The sequence below is a fragment of the Pimephales promelas genome, chromosome 12 (assembly GCF_988280905.1).
Source record: "Pimephales promelas chromosome 12, fPimPro1.hap1.1, whole genome shotgun sequence".
Lineage (NCBI taxonomy): Eukaryota > Metazoa > Chordata > Actinopteri > Cypriniformes > Leuciscidae > Pimephales > Pimephales promelas.
Window position 1 is genome coordinate 28,207,094 of NC_142780.1, and position 13,072 is coordinate 28,220,165.

At 39.1% G+C, this 13,072-nt stretch overlaps 1 long non-coding RNA gene across 1 annotated transcript; it reads right to left on the reverse strand.

Moving 5' to 3' along the window:
* Positions 1-366: 366 nt before the first annotated feature.
* On the reverse strand, positions 367-3,568 carry LOC120462117 (uncharacterized). The gene is made up of 3 exons (XR_005618312.2): positions 2,989-3,568; positions 2,729-2,849; positions 367-1,360 (listed from the first exon to the last, which is right to left on the reverse strand). It is a non-coding gene; the product is annotated as an uncharacterized LOC120462117 (long non-coding RNA).
* Positions 3,569-13,072: the final 9,504 nt, after the last annotated feature.

Here is a 13,072-nt window from a genome sequence, read left to right on the forward strand (position 1 = left end):
ATAATTATTCAGTGTTTGAGTGACTCATTAGAATGATTCAAACTAATCGACTTAAACTAATACGTCTATTAATAAAACTAGTCATGAGAGTCTTTTTGACCAATTTAATTAAAACAATATGCTCATCTGGTCTCCAATCAGACTGCACTAGCTGAATGTTTAGCGTTTTGTCAGCATTGAGACAGTAGAAGAGAAATGGTGATGTTTGAGAACCGTTTACCCTTAAACGCATACCTCATGTGTTTAGTGACCCGGGCCATCATTCATACGCCCTCCTCCTCATTTATTTTTTAAAGTTATCCATCAGCCTTCTCAGTATTCCTCAGTAAATTCATTATAAAAAATCTAACAAGAAAAAAAATAATACAATTATAAAAGAATGCCTGTTTTCCCATACATTTTTTGTAAAAAGGGGTATAAGGTCGCTAACAACCCTGGGTGTGTAAGTGTGAGAATATTTTTTCTGCATGGCAATAATTGAATATTTGATGACTGAATAAGTGCAATTCTCCTTTATTCCTCAAGATGGCAATGTCTGATACACAATGATGAAGTGACGTTTCACTTATAGTTACTGCAGGCAGGAAACAAAAGAATAGGACGTATCATCAGCATAACTTGAAAATGCTCATTGTCAGCGATTTACTGCAGAGCAAGTACTAAAATATATGTGATATTTAATATAAATATATTGTTTGTGGATCTGATGAAGAAGCTGTCAGCGATCAAAATAATTGAAGATGTTTTGAGAATATGGTTGAGATCACGGACATGAGCCAGATGCTTAATGTTCTGGGGGAAATGAGTTCTGACGAGGACAGCAGTGATGGTATAACACACCTTCTCAAACTGAACACTTCCAAGCTTCAAAAGGTAACAAAATATGCTTTAATTTATTTGTTACTCTAATATGAGGAGAGTTTTATAGTTTCGCGATTCACGACAGGTGGAGATCCATGCGCGTTAGATACAGATTCGGGTAGCTAAAGACCCGAATATGTAATAAAGATTGACGAAACATTCATGCATTAAAAGGTGAATCACATCAACATCATGAATGGAACCAGTTTTGAATAAGAACCAGTTCTTGATTCCCAAAATCCACAATAAATTCCTCCAGAACGTCTCGCCTATAAGTCTGTATGGGGTTAACAGACCTGTGAGGATGTGCATGAGTGATGTAGGCGGAGCACAAGGTAAGCAGCAGTGGAGCATGATGGGAAGAGAGTGAAGCTGTGGCTGCATTGCCTGCAGGGCAGTGGAAGGTCTCTGACCGAGGTGGAACGGACTAGCAGGAGGCCCAATCTGTCTCACAGGCTTCAGTGCTGGTATGCATCTCATTAGGAGAACAGCTTGGCATCTGCAGGCGAGAAGGAAGTTTACTGTTGTTACATGATGAATAATCTTTCACGCTGTATGTCCTGGGGGCTCCCTATTCCTACTCCCACTATAACACATGAAGGCTCAAAGTGACAGAAAAGTAAATAGAGATTTAAACCAATTAGCCAACAGGAGGATTAGCTTAGCCAATGCATTAAATGATGTTACCTCTAGATGTCAAACAATTTGAAAATAAGAAATTGACAAATAAAGAAACGTAAATGCAACCTTCCGTGCTTGTAATAGCATGCTTATACTTTTGATAAAGTTGCTGGAAGGATTTCTGAAAACAGTTGAGTGATGATGCAAACGGTTTTATTTGAATCAATTCCCTGATTGAACTGATTCTCGGGAATGAATCAAACTGCATTTTGTTACCTAAATTGAATTCAAAGAAACTATTAAAACTATTGACCACAAAATTTGACATTGTCTTTAGGAAGTTAAATGGTATTAATATCATTGCAGTGTCTACAAAGATGCATAAATCACCAGCAAAATCATTGTAAATATGGTGAATTTTATTTATCACCTAGCCACTGAGTTCACACTGAGCATAAAAAGTGTTGTCTAGTGAGTTTGATACAATTTCAATGATATTAAAGTCTTAAATCTGCGGTAAAAGAAAAAAAGAAGGAAAAAAAAGAAGACAATCAAAATCTTACCCAAGGTGCATTTATTTGATTTGAAAATACAGTAAAAATTCCTGTAATGGCAAAACTGAATTTTCAACAGTCATTTCTCCAGTCAGTGTCACATGATCCTTCAGAAATCATTATTTGCTGATTTGCTTCTCAAGAAGCATTTCTTATAGTTTCAATGTTGATTAAAACAGTTCATTTGCTTTGAAACATTCTTTACACTTTAGACAAAAAATGAATGCGTCCTTGCTGAATCCTTGCTTTTGAGCAATAGTGTGCATTGCTTGATAATTTAAAATACCTGAACACCAGACTTTCTTTAAGTCAGCTCTGTTTCAAAACCCATCATGTTTACTCCAATTTCAATAAGACTGCCAAGTTAATTTCTCTCACTTCATCCACCATTTTGCATTTACTTTATCACAAAGTGCATTGCAGTGATCACACTTTCTACGGATGGTGCATGTGATGCTGCTTTCTTGGGTAACTTAGGAGACCGCATAATTAAGTTAGCTACTTTTTCAGACGGGTTGCATCAGGAACAAATTTATGATGCGTTAAAATACTCCCTCCTCGGGGAGCTCACTAGGTTTTTGGAACAGAGCATCTGTCTAAGCCTGTTTTGTATTTTTATTAAATGTGTGAATTGTTTCTTTGAATAACAGGTGACTTATGCCCAAAGTTCAAGCCCTTGGCCTCTAACCAACCTCCAAAACCCCTTCAGTGTAGATTCCAGCTCCAGGTTTAGCTGTTCCAGTCGCCATGTCAGTCTGTGAGAAGAGCCCTATGCGATCCCTCTACTCCACCACTAAAACCACAGGAACGGACCTGGGAACGGAAATGAGCACAGGGAGTGCTGAAGTTTAATAAAAAATGAATGAATGGGGTGTCCCAGGGACAGAATGGGAGAGAGAGCACAAGAGAAACAGGCATTTTCTGAAAGAAAAATAACTTTTAGAAATTGTACCTATTACGGTGGGGTTCTGTGCATCGAGAAAGCAGGTAAAGTGAAACCAGCTGCTGCTTTGGGTTTACGCAGGACCTTCGGGATGCTTTGAAACAATCATCTTCTTTCATTCATTGATCAGCTTCAAAATGGACAAACACCCATCCTGAGAAAGGCACGTAGATCTTTTCCTCTAGTTTTCTCTTCCTCCGACACAATGGGTCTGGATGTGGAGACAAACATTCCACGCATGCCAAATGTCCAGGCTACAGGCAAATCATTAAACTCGGAGGGGAAAAAGATACTCTGGGATGCCTTCTTTCTTCTGTATCTTCCCCTTAGCTATTAGCCTGTTAATTGATCTAAAACATGAAACATGTATTTACCTTTTGGGAAGGTGAACTGTGAGAGCATTAAACTGAACTCTATGTCTTCCAGAGAGGATGCACAATAGGGCTATAAATTAGACAGATTAGCATCAAGCAGTGTCACCTGTTTACAAACTCAGTTACTCAAGAAACACAGAAACACAAAGTATAAGGAAAGACATAAATAACAGTCTTGTCAGAGAGAAAATAAGAGCTGTTTTCATTACAGAAACAACTGAATGGTGTTGGAAAGCTACGAGCTAAGTTTATCTGTCAAGCTAATCGCTAATCGCAAGCTAATAGCTCAATACATTGAAGCTTTTAAAGGGGGAAAGTGTTTTTGGAATATGTTTATATGTTAATATTTATATGTTTTGAAATATTTAGTATAATTTCCCAGACAGCAAACTGACATTGAATCAACGTGGAAACGACGTCTCTCGTGACATTGAAACAACGTTGATTTTGCTCATCGAATTAACGTTGAACCAACGTCAGACGCGGCACTCTTCAAAGCTAAATGAAAATCGAAAATTGGTTTGCTTTCATAACGTTGAAACAACGCGTTGATTTCAAGTTGATTTTCCGTTAGTTTTGAAAGAATGACGCGTCTGACGTTGGTTCAACGTTAATTCGATGAGCAAAACAATGTCAGATCAACGTTGTTTCGATGTCATATTTCCACGCTGATTCAATGTCAGTTTGGGTTATTTTCACCAAATTAAAATTAGCATGTTAGCATTAACTTGAACAAAGATAGTTTGCTTATTATATGCTTAATACAACTAGAAAACATCAAAAAGTAGTGGAGGGCGAATAGTGAAGAACAAAATTTTAGGAAATATTTTATTCATTTTGAACATCTGATTCAGTTGATTAAGGTTATGAACTGTGATTAACTAAAATTACTTCTTAACGATATACAGTTAACATGAGAGCATGTCTGAAGTCTCTGTTTTCCTGGCTGAATGAGACAGCAATTTAGCATTTTGTCACACTATACCGCTACTAAATAAGGCACAAGCTACACTTTTTGGAAACAGCTAAGCTAAATGGCAAAAAAGGTCTATTGTTTAATGTTAAGTGTCGTATCAACTGTAAATATGACAAAATAAGCTTTTTTCAGTTAGTTACACCACAACAATTCAACTTAATGTCTGTTAGCATAGTCTTGTCATCATTAGGCAATGGTCCAAAAGAAACCAAAAACCCAACGACCCGAGAAGCGGGAGACTTGAGCGAGAAGATTCACTAAGTTCGGCACTGTGGATATCACCCCTGAGCCCTCTTCACCCTAGGGGCATGGGGGTTTCGCCTCTGACATCTAAGCACTTGAAGTGTGAGGACAAGCTACCTATTTAGTGGCAGGTGATCTAGAGAACAAAGGGAGGATTCAGGGCCCCGCTGACACGCTGGGAGAGAAATGAGTAGTTATTAGCCCCCGATGGGACTTGACAGACTATTTAAAGTCTGTTTCCTTTGATTGTGACAGTGTAATTGTTCGGGCAGATACCATCAACTCACCAAGTTACCTTAAGGCAAGGGAAACTGGACTTTCATTAAAGCGTGGGACAGGAGAGCTGGTTTTCTCTGCCTGTGGTTTCTAATGGGATGTGGATGAGTGAGCTTCTTACGGCGGTGGTGTGAATTGGGTTTCTTTAATGATTAATAGGGGCAGTGTTAACACGAAGGCAACTAGTAGGGACTCCTGTTGAAAGTGCGGTGTGACTGATTGGCTGTCGTTTCATTACTCAAAGCAAGGATGATCTGCTGACGTTTCAGCGGTCTGAAAATTATCACCTTCAAAAACAAGACCACAAACTAAATGCTTGAAGTATCTGACTTGCAGACACATGCATGTCCTTAATTAGACGTAGCTGGATTAGAAGAGAGGGTGATCGGTGAACAATAGCCTGGAAATGAACCGTATCAAAAGACAATTAAGAGCCGGAAAAACCTTTAAAACTCTATCAGTACTCTACTTTCTCAATGATCTCAGTCCCGCTGGCACAGTCGACATCAAACACATCTTTGGGACGCGTTAAACAAGCCCCGACAAGAAATCCAAAATGAAGGTCTTCACAGAAGCAGAATTGGAATAGCATCCCAGATCCCAGAGCGCAACAAAAAGAAATGGAAAACGTCTAACCCCTATTTCCCCCGGTCACACAGTTCACGTCTTTTAAGAGCCAGATTGTAGAAGAAATAAATAGAGCCGGGGATAAGAGCACATTTCACTTGACCTCAGCGTACACTCCACCCCCATCGTCCCCACCATCCCAGTTGTGGCAGAGAAGCAACAACAGTGTTTGTTTTTGATTGTAGGGGTATAGATGACACAGTCTGTTGGGCACTCTATTGGGCATATCGCTTGGGTCCATTGACCATGGCTGGCTCTCGAAGGCCTTCTATGTTTATACAATAAACTATACTACAGGACATCTAAACGCTCAGGTGCTTTGGGTACTTGCCATCACGGGGCAAAAAACTGCACTTTATTGAGAACCCAAGGAGAGCCAGGTCTGATACAAACCAGAGATGGAAACGTAACCAATTATTAAAGCAGATTGCAGTCGAGGTATTTTGTATAATATCTTCACAGAAGGGCGAACTGGTGCAGAATTTATGAAGGCGAGCCATTTCGCCTGGATCTAATCGTAGATTAAATAACAAACATTGGCCTCAGACAGTGTAGATCATAGTAGTGTAATATTATTGAACGTTTAAACATTTCTTTTAAATCCACCAGAGGATGTTTATACGCTTTGGCATTTTTATGGCTTACGCCGAAGAAATGTAATTTTGCAAAAGCTCGTGCTGGCCTGTTGCTTTTGCAATTTAGAAGAAATATTGCACAAATCATTGGTACTTGTACATTTTTTCCTCTCCGTGGATGTTTGTTTTTAAGGAATGTGTTACAACAAAATGGAAATAAACAGAATGTGCAATTATGGACTGCAGTGTGCTGACAGGCAGATATGCGGAGACTTGCAGCTGAAAATTTACATGGCGGTTTTCCTAACATTTTCGTGTGACTTGTTTACTTCAACAGCCTAGGCCTGGTGTAAAGATTTTTCTTCACAGAAAAAACTCATTATTATTAAATGGTTTACATTACTCATGCATTTACATTGGTCCATAAATCAATCTTTCCTTTTGTCAGTTTAAACGATGTATGTTTGTTGGGAAAATGCAAATATACTGTAGATTTAGATTGTGAAACAAACATATACCCCAAAAGGAAAAAAGCCCCACACATTTTTTAAAAGCATTTTTCATTTCAACTTTTCATTTAATATTTTTTTATTTATTTTTTAATCATGGTACTAATTTTTCAGGATTCTCTGATAAATAAGTAGATTAAAAGAACAGCATTTATTTGAAATAGAAATATTTTGTTAAAAAATATTTATTTTAAACTTACTGAACCCAAATGTTAGCGTTTCAAAGTGCAAAAAGATTTTAAAAATATTTAAAAAATATTAAATTACCTTCAAATTCACATAAGCTAATTCTCTTTAAGAGAACTTTAACTCAATATTTTCATCATGCTAATTGTGTTTCCATAGTGTAAATAGTCTCTTATAAATATAATTTATAATCTTTAAATGCCTGAGCATTTAATACCCTTAAATTATAATCCAAGCATTTTCAGAGTTGCAGAGTTGCATAATTAAGGTGCTTCATAATGACCTGCAAATGGGGGGCATAAAAGTGAAGCTTCATTTGTTAGTAAATGAGTAAAAGTGATGGATGAGTGGAGAAAAAAAAAACAGATAAAGCCCAGTGTCCTAGTGTTGGGAAAGACTGAAAAGACCCTTGCCCCAGGTGAGATGCCTTCACCAGGCCAGACCCGAGAGATTCCCCGTCTGTTTGTTTTGAGTGCTTCAGAGGACACTTGATCAGTGATGACTTCATTACACCTTGAATGGAACAAACAAACAGGAAACGTTCTTTAGATTATTGTTTATAAAATAATTCAATATGTATTAATATTATAAAGTTAAACGGGGGTGTGTCTGCTTTCTACCCTCAGGATCTTGCCCTTTGCCGGGGGTAGGTGGAAGGGTCAGTTGGATGGCCGGTGGGAAAAAAAAAGACCCCCAGAGCTGTTTAGCTGGAGGCTGATGAGCCTGTCGCAGTGGGGAGATCAGGTCCGGTCCCGGGCCCCTCTCCGCCACCAGCCCCTCGCTCGACGACTCTCACATTTGCCATATCAGATTCTCCACCATTCCACTAAGAAGCTAAGGAGCGCTTGATCGACAGTAATTACAGCTCCTCTAAGTCAGCGACTGATAGCTGGGATGTATGTCTATGTGTGTCCTAAGGGGGGGGGGGGGCTTGGGTCATGAGAAAGCAGGATGAACATATCTGCATATCGTTTCGAGCATATGAGTGAGTGAGAGAGAGAGAGAGAGAGAGAGAGAGAGAGAGAGACAGAGAGAGAGAGAGACGGACCACAATGCAGTGAAGCTCCCAGAACAACCAAACACCCCTGTCCCCCCACCTCCGTCTCCAACCCCCACAAAATCACTGTCACACTTAGAGGTCTTTTTTCTCTCCCCTTTTTCTCTTTCTCTCTCTCCATGTCCGTTTATAAGTGCCTGAGTCTCAGAATTTAAAATAATAAGATCAGGTTTCTGGGCCGATAAGTGCATCCAGACATGTTATCTGTACTATCACAGGAGCTCAAGACCTCACAATCCCTTTCTCTCTCTCTCTCCCTCTCCTTACTCTCTCTACTGTACAATGACACACTATTCTCTACGTAATATTCTTCATGAAAGGCGGTGTATGGTGCATCTTGTCATCATTTTGTATCGCGGGTCTTTTTGAAGCACTCTCGGGTTCTGAGCGCTGTGCGTAGGAGCGATGTATATCCATTCCACGACACCGTATTATTTACCTAGATGGGGTTAATTGCCGAATAAAAGAATGGTTCCTTTCAGTTAACCATTGTACAGACTTTCTCCGCCTGCCTAACTCACCTCTCAACTGGATTCCACAATCTCCAACTTTTTGATGCCAAGGACCGCCAAATATGATGACCTTTTTGGTATGGGTCATCCTGCCTAAAATTACATAAAGAATAAAAACGATTTAAATATTAAATATTATTAAAACTGTTTTTTAAATGTTTTAAAATGTCATTTATTGCGGTGATGTCAAAGCTATATTTTCAGCATCTTTACTCTAGTCTTCAGTGTCACATGATCTTTCAAAAATAATAAGCGCTCAAGAAACCTTCTTAGGATCAATTTTTTGATTGGTATCAACATTTTTTTCAGGGCACTTTGTTAAATAGAAGGTATAGAAGAACAGCATTTACTTGAAATAGAAATCTTTTGTAACATTATCTATATAAATACAATCATTTTTGATCTATATAATACAACCTTGCTGAATAAGTATTCTTTTTTTTATTATTAAAACAATCTGATCCCAAACTTTTGAAAGCTGTATATACAGCAAAAACATATTTCCCAAAAAAACATTTTCTTACACTGTTAAAAACTAGTCCAGTCAATACAATAACATAATTACAATGAAATATTTTATTTCTTTAAAAAGCAGAAATTCAATGTGAATATAACATAATGTCATATGCCATGTGAACCTGAACTTTGACAGCCTTAAAAATACATTATGTAAAATGTCTCAGGCCCCTTCTCGAAAACTCCTTTTTTATTGGACAACATCATATTATGCTAATCACAGCTCCACAATATGGCATACTTGAAACAAAACTGCAGGCCATTTTAGGTTTGTATCAGCTAGTCAATCAAAAACACAAAAACCCTTGAAAAGCCTCCCACAAAAGCTTGCGATGTGGGCCTGAATGACTTGTTTAAGAATTACAAAGGATAAAGTTGTTATCGTCACTTTTGATTCTTGTTTAGTAGCGTTTCTAAGGTACTGAGGGCTGCTTTGTGTACTTGAAGCCGGTGTGCAATCACCACGCTGTTCTGATTCGTTTAAGCGGTACGGGTTCAGCGCTGAAGCGTTTGCTTTGAGGACGAAAGAGGAGCTTGGTGATATGCATCAAACTCCTCAGGCAGAAGAAAGAGCCTGCTAGGCCACTTGTAACTCCACTGAGCGTGGAAAACAGTTCAGCTACCACCCCCCACCTTCTCTCCTGACCTGGCCTTTTTTTGAATTGTTCCTCACAAAGCGCATTGTCTTACTAAGCTCCAGCAACCCCCCCCCCCCCCCAAACACTCCACCCGCCACCCCCTGAACACACACGCACAGGCGCGCGCACACATGATGTAAATGCACATGTCCTCGGGTGTATAGCATCAGATGAGTTTGAGATTCAAGTCTTCTTTTTGAAAACTCAAATTAGGAATGCCCTGCAGATGTGTTGGCCCAGAGGGGCTCTGAACCAAAGCTGACCAGATGACTGCACAGCTGAGGTTATCTATTGCATTGTTTAGTCCATATAGGTCTTGCTAGGTGACTTATTGAGATTTATTGTCAAGGAGATAAACGTAAAGTAGTCAGTATTCCCACCAAAGAAATTAAAGGGATTAAGCCAGCGGTAGGTCTTAGTTAAATTAACTAGCTTTTATAAATGTGTCTTGAGACAAAACAATGGCACTGACACATTTGAAAGAAATGTCAGACACATGCATCTTAGTCTAGGACTAGGGCTGATAAGCAAACAGCCAAAAAGAGATCGACAGAGAGGAATAACTAGGTTTCTTCCTTCTTAAAAGAATTTCAATGTTTCTTCTGTGGAAAATCAGCAATGATGTTTAAACTATAGCAACACAAATTTTTCGCGTTATAGTTCCTGATCTTGTTTTCTTCTTTTTATCAAATTCATCTTCTGTCATCATTCGTCCACATTTTAAAACACAAAACTGAAAAAAGACAAAATGCTACCTTTGAAGAAATCGCATTCAGCAATGGTGGTAATGTCTGTCCAACTTATGTCAGTTCCTGATCCTGATTGCGAATCTTTTCCTGTCGTATTTCTTTAATCCTGTTAATAAAATATGAAAACAAATGGTAAAGGTGCTATTCAAAACAATGCACAAAAAAACATGAACATGGGCAAATTGTTATCTGAAATGGCTGGTTCAGTAATAAAAATAAAAAGAGTAAGTACAAATGAAAATAATAATAATACAGTCTTTCTGGAGTATACTCCAGTATACTAGTGTACTTACTGATAAAACCTAGTTGAAGTGAATCAAATATTAATTTATTTTGAATTTAATGCCAAATTATATGCTTGAATCATTACCATAACCACCACAAAACGACCTTCAACCCAATATCCCGAATGGTGGCCAACTGGTTTTAAACAAAGATTTTAAAACTCTTACACATGACCTCCTCATTCTTGCACTCTAAAAATGCTAGGTTTGTTTTAACCCAACTGTGGGTCAAATATGGACAAACCCAGCCATTAGGTTCAATTTTTGAATTACATTTTTAACCCAACGTTTGGGTTTGTCCATATTTGACTCTATTTGCTGTCAGTACACGTAACTTGTGAGTAAACAAGATGTATCATTTTAACTCATCACCAAATAAACCAAACCATGATGGCTCTCAGCTTCCCACAGCTTTCACAATGGCCAGACTTACCTCGACCCCTGAATTCCCCCCTAGAGGCCAACATCCCATGGCCCCCCTCCACCGTAGCCTGGTACTTCAAACAGGACCAGGACTTACACTGATTAACTGGCTTTCTCTGCCACCCACCTATTAATGCTCCAACCTTCATTAACACCGGGCTGATGAATGGTGGAGTGTTGAGAGGAGGTGTTAACACAGCACCTGCCTGCACTCATGTGGCCATTTATTAACCAACAATGACCTTCCACATCATAAAGCTGCTGGCCCTCTATTTGCTGTCTAATAAACAGAGGGTTACCCCTCAACCCCACCCCCAGCACTTTAACTCAACCCACTCTAACTCTTTATTGTGCTTTAAAGGACACAAAATGTCTGTAAAGTCAGAACACCTGGAATGCAGGAGGGGACGAGGATGGGACTGCAGGTGGTTCGAAGAGGTCATCTGAACACACACGCTTACGACACCACTAAAACGAGTCAAAATATTATCAGGGATAGGTTGTTTTGATATGTCTAAGGCTTCATAGAGGGAGACGTGAATTGATGTGAAGATGGTTTCACTCTTTTTACCACTCTTTTGATTGAGAGCAATCGAAGAGAGAGGTGAAAAAAAAGGTATTTCGGGACATAATGCTAATTGGATTCAAACTCTAACTCAACGTATCGGAGCAAGTGAGAGAACCATTAGGCCATAGATGCAATAACAGTCTTCGTCATGACTAGATTACTCTAATATTAGACCCTATAGATTTCACAAAATGGAAATATAGACAGACCATATCTCACATCTTACCGAATGAGGCCACTTCTGGTCTGCTTTCTTTGAACTATGGAGTTTGGTCTCCGTCCACCATTCCAGTCTCCCCTCTGTTGGCGAACGGAGGGAAACAGGAGAGAGTGAGAGAGATCATAATGGGCCCTAATGTGAGGACATATTTATTTCATTCATTAGGTGGAGTAATTGGGCCCTCTTTCAGTGTGGCCTAGGTTAAACAGCCGAGTGATGGATGGTGCTTTTGACAGAGGTTAGCCGGCTTCCGCTCTCGCTGCCATTCTTTTCTTTGAGAGATGGCTCCTGTCACGGCGTTCACGGAGAGAGATCAACTGGGAGAGTGGCGTTCAGGCCAAAAATCGTCAAAACTAATTTGGGGAAAAGTCAATGAACAGCATAGAATAACACACCGCAACATCGAAGCCGCCCGCACCCAAAATGGCCACGCCATTAAGACTGACCAAAATTGTCATTCTTCACGAATTCTGGAAACGTTTTCCTCTGTATCAAAAAAGAACCTGTTACACACACACTGTTCCTGTTATTATGCGCGCTCGAAAACCACAGTGTGTTGGGGAGGCATAAAAATACTTCTGACCACAGTGAAACATTTAGTAGACTCAAAAAGATGGATAAACATTTGCACAATGAGACATTGGCTAATAAAAGTATTTAAATAAATTGTTCCTGCTGAGCAGTGCTGTAAAACGGAAACCATATTCGTCATTCAAGGTTCAGTAACAAAACCACAGCCAGTCAGTCGCAATCACAGACTTCCACAGAAGCGGTAATTACTGTAAAATGAATTTAATGTAAGAGTATATTTGAATAATGGCTTCTAAGTCATTTAAACTTAATTAGTGGCGCTTGCTAAGCCAAGTATGACGATAAAATATTATAAAAATAGACTTATAATGAGGAACAAGGTGTTTAGAATAGAACACCATTGTGACTTGCGGGTGGGCTTGTTGGACTTGCAACCACCAAGAAAACCCTTGCAAATGGGTTGCAGTCTTTTAAAGTACATTAAACCTAATTTTTTAAAATAAATAATAGTGGCTTTTTTTTGAAAACTATTCAGATACACCTGACTGTATTCATTGTTGCTTTTTAATTCTGTGAACTGTCAATCCATCTCTCTGCAATCCTTTCTTTTGGCCAAATCCCATCTCTGGCAGGTGGATCAAACCATCATTCGAGCAGGGGTGGGACGGGCTCTTAAATTAAAGCGGGGGTGAAGCACGGTTTCACAGCTCCCTCGCCACAATGCCCTGCCAGCAAAATAAATGCCATTTTATGTGTTTCCATAAATTCTATCAAATGAGTACTTTTCCTTGTTTTTTCCTTCGTTTGATTTGCCAGATCTGCGTCCTGC